The following is a 7,254-nucleotide window of genomic DNA, read 5'->3' as shown; positions in this document are numbered from 1 at the left end:
AGTCCCTTTTTCTTTTTCTTTTTTTTTGGCCAGTCCTGGGCCTTGGACTCAGGGCCTGAGCACTGTCCCTGGCTTCTTCCCGCTCAAGGCTAGCACTCTGCCAGTTGAGCCACAGCGCCGCTTCTGGCCGTTTTCTGTATATGTGGTGCTGGGGAATCGAACCTAGGGCCTCGTGTATCCGAGGCAGGCACTCTTGCCACTAGGCTATATCCCCAGCCCTAGCAGTCCCTTTTTCAACTATCTTCTGAATCTTGAAAAATAACTGCCTCTTTAAATTCATAATGAGAGCTTAAGTCCAACATGGGAGAATTCTCTACTGGGCATGAAGTTTCTAATCTTTGACTTAGATATTTACTGTCCTCAGAAACATCTGAGTTCAATGAAGGAGGTAAGTACATTAAAGTTTGTGTTAAATGAATGTAGCTTTAAAAGGTCTTTGTTTCTTTGTCCCCACTTACCGAGTTAGCCTAGTTAGCAAGATCAAAAGTCCTCTATAAGGATATGAACAATATGGCCTGGTGCCAATGGCTTGTGCCTGCAATCCTAGTTACTCAGAAGGCTGAGATCTGACTGTAGCGGTTCAAAGCCATCTGTGAGACTCTTCAGATAACAACCAATAAGTGAAGAGTGGAGCTTGGCTCAACTGGTAGAGTACCTTCCTTGAGAGAAAAAAGGTAAGGGATAGCTCCTGGGCCTGGAATTCAAGCCGCAGCACAGGTCCAAGGGGGGAAAAACAAACAGTCTAGAGTTGTACTTGTTATTAGCAGTCTCTGACCCTGAAGCATAAAATGGGAACACATAAATTGTTTCTACAAAATGAGAAGCTAAGTTCTAGGCATATATAAGTAACCATGGTCTCTAGTCTCCTTAAAGATATGTCAGCTTTCATATTAAGGCCAATTCCACTGAGAACGTAGGTTATACTTCAATCTTGGAAGGGACAGAAAAATAAGAGCACACAGATGGATTTTGCCCTAACCTTGGCTGATTCATAAGTCTCAATTCCCATTGAAGAAGGTGAAGTGGAAATGCATAACACGTTCATGATTCACGTGTCAAAGGCATCTATTACAGGGGTTCTCATTTATTGTATGTAAATTGTTTTCCTGGGTTTGTATAGCTAGCCTGTTCTAATATTTGTAAGGATAGCTTAAGCTACCTCAAATCTGGTGACAGTGGGAGCTTGTCAGGCAAATTTGGAATAACCTCCCTATTTGATTCCACCACCACCACCCCAGTCCTGGGGCTTGGGACTCAAGTCCTGAGCACTGTCCCTGGCTTCTTTTTCTTTTTGCTAAGGCTAGCACTCTACCTCTTGAGCCACAGCGCCATTTCCAGCTTTTTGTTTTTGTGGTGCTGAGGAACCCAGAACTTCATGCATGCTAGGCAAGCACTCTACCACCTAGCCACATTCTAAGTTCCTATTTGATCTTTTGAATCAAGATTCTGAGTATCTGGAGGCTGAGTCCAGGAGAATTGGAAGTTTAAGCTAACCTGACAGTTAAAAAGAGACAATGTCAATGGGGGGGGGGGGGGAAGTGATCTAAGTTTTATGATGATGTGGTAATGGAGTCACAGTTAATGTACTTTTTTCTGAGCCTAAGAGGTATTAGTGTGTACCGCTAATTATTACCTTAATCATATTGTCTTTTTTAACTGGTCATAGGGTTTGAACTCTGGGCCTGGACGCTGGTCCCTGAGCTCTTAAGCTCAAAGCTACTTCCTTACCAGTTGAGCCACAGCGCTACTTCTGATTTTCTGGTGGTTAATTGGAGATAATGGCAATCCTCAGCTCTCAGCCTCTGAGTAGCTAGGATTATAGGCGTGAACCACCTGCACCTGGCTCTAGTGTCAGTGTAAAGAAAGACCAAAATAGAACAAATCCTAGTAAGCCACAATAAAATTTAAAGCTTGCTACCATATCTGGAAAGTCCATATTTAAAAATTAAACATACTTCTTAGGAGCTCAGGAAAGTAGAAATAGCCGAACACTGAAAATGGTATGGTATACAGAAAATGCTTAAATAATAATTTGTAATAATGAATTACAAGAAAAAGGAAATAAAGAATCCAATTTTAGGAAGTGGCACTGTGGCTCAAGTGGGAGAGTGCTGTCGAGCTGAAGAGCTCAGGACCAGAATTCAAGCCCCACAACCAACAACAACAACAAAAAAATCCAATTTTACTCTGGGGGGGGGGGGTGCTTCAGGTGCTGGTCCTGGGGCTTGAACTCCAGGCCTTGGAGCAGTCCTGGAGCTTTTTTGCTCAAGGCTAATGCTCTAACAGGAGCCACAACTCCACTTCCAGCTTATTTGGTAGTTATTTGAAGATAGGAGCTTTCTTGCATTGGCTGACTTTAAGCTGTGATCCTCAGATGTCAGCCTCCTGAGTAGCTCAAATTACTGATGTGAGCCACTGGCGCCTGACTCCCAAGTTTACATCTTAAAAATAAACATGGAGGCTGAAAAAAAGCTAAAATAAACCAACAAATTAAAGCCAGCCCATCCAGACAAATCTGTGAGATTTATTTCCAAGTTAGCCAACAAAACGTTAGAAAGGGGTGGTGTGTCTTCAGTGGTAATTCCAGCAATGAACAAAGTTGAGTTTAAGGTCCTGAGGCTAAGTCCCTAGTCTGGTCAAAGAACCAGAGAAGACAAAATCAGTAAAAAAAAAAAAAAAAGAGGAAGCACTGCCACAGAGCAATGACAATAAGATGATTATAACACAGTATAAACTCATTTAATAAGTTTAGATGAAGTGAACCAAGTTGACTCAAAAAGTGGTAGATTGTAAAACATATCATTGAATCATTCGTAATACAATTAAACTGAGGAACATATGCCAGGAAAATTAAAGCATCCACACACAAAAAAAAGCAACAAAAACTTGTGGCCAGGCTTGTGGTTTAGCAGTAGAGTACTTGGCTAACATGCATGAAGCCCTGGGTTCGATTCCTCAGCACCACATACCCAGAAAAAAGCCAGAAGTGGTACTGTGGCTCAAGGGGTAGAGTGCTAGCCTTAAGCAAAAAAGAAGCCAGGGATCAGTTCAAGCCCGAGGAATAGCAAAACAAAAGTGTACATAAAAGTTGTTGGAGCAGTTTCCATAGTAACCAGAGTAGGACCATCCCAAATTCCCATCAACTAGTGAGTGGATAAACATACATGATGTCCATACAACAGAATATAATTTCCTTACAATAGGTGAGCTATAAGTTAATCATTTCATTAAAGCTGTTTCCTAAAGAAAAATGGGATAAATGTGTGTGAGTGAAGCAATTTGTAGTTAAGATCTTTCCCACAAAGAAAAGTGCAAGACCAGATGGCTTTTGTGGATTTTGTCGAACAGAGAAGAATATCAATTTTTATATACTCAAGAAAAGTTTTGTCAAAAATCCAGTAATATATTAAAAGGGTGTATCCTATTGTGTCCAATAGGAAAAGAAGGCATGTAGGTTGGGAAGAAAAGTCTATTTGCAGATGATACAAAAGATGCTAAGATACTTTTGCTATTCTAGTTAATTAGTGTAGCAAGCTCATAAGCTACAAAGAGTTGCATTTCTACTAGTAAAAATAATTGAAACAAATAACATGTAGGATTAGGAGGCTGGGTTTGATTCTCCAGCAAAATGTAAGTAAAAACATGAAATACTTATGAACATACGTTCATTTCCTTCTACATCAAATAGATCCTAGTAATTCTAGCTACTCATGAGGCTGAGATTGGAGGATTGAGGTTTAAAGCCAACCTGGGCAGGAATGTTCATAAGATTCTTGTCTCCAACAAACCAGCAAGAAAGTGAGGTTGCTCATCCTTCAATGGAAAAAAAGAGTTCCAGGCACTAAGTTCAAGCCCCAGTACTGACACACACACACACACACACACACACACACACACATTAGAGTCTAGTCAAATTTTATTTTATTTTTTGGCCAGTCCTGGGCCTTGGACTCAGGGCCTGAGCACAGTCCCTGGCTTCTTCCTGCTCAAGGCTAGCACTCTGCCACCTGAGCCACAGCGCCCCTTCTGGCCTTTTTCCATATATATATATATGTGGTGCTGGGGAATCGAACCGAGAGCTTCATGTGTAGGAGGCAAGCACTCTTGCCACTAGGCCATATTCCCAGCCCTGTCAAATTTTATTGACTAGCATTTTTTTTAATTTATCATACTTTATTCTATATAGAAATGCAATTAAGGACTCATACGGCTTCCAGACACGAAGCTGCATACAGACAACGTGGTTGGCAGAAACAGATAATGGCCACTAAATAGAAATATGTCTGCACTTAAATGACCACTTGATCTTTACATAAGGTACAAACATTTCACTAGAGAAAAAAATGTCCTTAAAAAAATTAATGTGGGAGGACTGGGAATATGGCCTACTGGCAAGAGTACTTGCCTCCTACACATGAAGCTCTCGGTTCAATTCCCCAGCACCACATATATGGAAACCGGCCAGAAGGGGCACTGTGGCTCAGGTGGCAGAGTGCTAGCCTTGAGCGGGAAGAAGCCAGGGATGGTGCTCAGGCCCTGAGTCCAAGGCTCAGGACTGGCCAAAAAAAAAAAAAAAAATTAATGTGGTAAAATCGATTTTCCCAATGGAAAAGTATGAATTTTGATCCATACTTCCACAATAAACAAAAATTAACTTGTAATCCACCATAGCCAGACATGATGGCAGAGGCCTGTGTAGTAGTACTAGAGCATTGGACTGGGATGAATGCTTGAACCCATGAGATCAAGACTAGTTTAAGCAACACAGAATTAATCTCAACAAAAATAAAGTACACCTTGAAGAACATGCAGAAGACTGTATGGTCTTAGGTGTGACACCACAGGGGATCCTCCATTAAAAAAAAAAAAAGAAGAAAGAAAGAAAAGAAATGTTGGGCTGGGAATATGGCCTAGTGGCAAGAGTGCTTGCCTCTTACACATGAAGCTCTGGGTTTGATTCCCCAGCACCACATATATGGAAAACGGCCAGAAGGGGCGCTGTGGCTCAGGTGGCAGAGTGCTAGCCTTGAGCGGGAAGAAGCCAGGGACAGTGCACAGGCCCTGAATCCAAGGCCCAGGACTGGCCAAAAAAAAAAAAGAAATGTTATACTTTAGTGATACTATTTGAACACTTAATGAAAAGAATACATATGTGATAGTGTATGTTTGTAATCTAGCACTAATGAGGCTGAGCAGAGGATTTGTATAGCCCTTATCTGATAAAGGGCTTATAATCAGAAGAAAAAAAACTCCTGCAGCTGAGAGCCAATGGCTTACTCCCTGTAATCCTAGCTACTCAAGAGGCAGAGATCTGAGTATCATGGTTCAAAGCCAGCCCAGGCAGAAAAGTTTCCATGCGAATCTTATCTCCAATTAACCACTCAAAACCCAGAAGTGGCACTGTGGCTAAAAGTGGTAGAGCAAAAGAGCGTGGGCAAAAGAGCTTAGGGACAGAGCTCAGCCCAGGCCCTGAGTTCAAGTCCCACAACTGACAAAAAAAAAAGAAAAGAACTTTACATTCAATAAAAACAGGCAAAAAGTTGAATAACACTTCACTGAAAGTATTCAAATGGTTAATATGTGACTGGTGCTATGCTTAAGTGAAAGAACTTCTGTCTAGCAAGTAAAGATCTTGATGAATTCAACCCCCAGGACTGCCAAAAAAAAAAAAAAAATTGAAAGATTAAAGAGACCTTCACTTCCTAAAGAAACTACCTAATTCCTACATAACTATGGTAGATCTGCTTATCAAATAGGTAATAAGTACATGAAATGATACAGAGCATCAGTAGTTGTATGCGCCTTTTATCCCAAGTGACCTGGTAGGATCCAGGTTCCAGGCCAGCCTTTGGAAAAAGTCAACAAGATTCCATCTTCAGGGAAGGCATGCAGGATGTGATACACACTTGTGATCTCCCAACCTGAAGCCCAAACAGGTGAATCATGGCTCATGTATAATACTCCTGAACAGGAAATAATGTCCTATCCTAAAAATAACCCACAAAAAACAGGGTTGGAAGCATGGTTCTGTGTGTCAGCCTAGCAAGCACAAGACCCTGAGTTTAAACCCGAGTACTGCCAAAAGATAATATTTCAATTAAAACAGCTGGGTGTCTATGCAGGAGGAAGACATTGGTGGATCATAATACAAAGCCTGAGTGAGACTATCTCTAAATATGTCCAATTTATCAGCTAAATGTATCAAATAAGCATGAAGTGGAGCTGTGGCTCAAGCGGTAGAACACAAGCCTTGAGCAAAAGAGCTTGGGACAGCACCCAGGCTCTGAGTTCAAGCTCTAGGACTGGCATATACATAAAGAAACACAATACCTATGTACCTTTTAGATGGAACTTTATAAAGAACCACCATATCAAGGCTGAAAAGGAAATGGAGCAATTGAAACTTACATATACTTGTAAGGGAATACAGAAGGACACAAGTTCCAAAAGCAGTCTGGCACTTAAAAGACAAATATATCCTACCCTATAAGTCAGCCATTGTATTAGATATTCATTGAAGTGTAACCCAAAGAAAATAAAAGCAAATATCTGTACTAAGATGTGACATGAATATGAATATTCATAACATATTCATTGGTTATAGTTAAAAACTGGAAACGCCAGTGTCCAACAAGTATGAATATATATGAAATAGTCATGCAATGGAATACTACTCAGCAACTAAAGCTAATTATTAATCCAAACAACTATATTTAGGAAGTTCAAATAGATGAGTATGCATTGAATGATTTCATTTAGGTAACACTCTAGAAAGTGAAAACTAATTGTGATAGAAAGCAGATTAGTGGTTAATGGGGGGATAGGATGGGAGCAGGGAAAAAATGAACTAGGAACATGGGGGAAATGTGAAGGTGACAGATGTAAATGTTCTTTTTCTTATTGTAGAAATGGTCTCACAGGGGTAGGCATATGTCCAATTTATCATCGGCATTTTACGTATGTAGGTTTAGTGTAGGTTAATCATATGTCCAGATGGGATATGAAAACTAAATTTTAAAACTTTTATTCTGATCTTTATAAAAATAAACTGTTCTTTCACTTCTAAATGACAATGTATTAATGTATATATATATATACATTTATATAAACACATATACATACATGTGTAAATATGTTTATGGAGGGGCTTCCTGGGCTTGAACTCAGATCATGAGCTTTTTTTGTTTTTCTCAAGGCCCACTTTGTACCACTTGTAGAACTTCTGGCTTTTTGGAGGGCGGGGTGTTAATTGGC

This window comes from Perognathus longimembris, chromosome 5, assembly GCF_023159225.1.
Source record: "Perognathus longimembris pacificus isolate PPM17 chromosome 5, ASM2315922v1, whole genome shotgun sequence".
Classification (NCBI taxonomy): Eukaryota; Metazoa; Chordata; class Mammalia; order Rodentia; family Heteromyidae; genus Perognathus; species Perognathus longimembris.
Note: the sequence above shows the minus strand (reverse complement) of the source record.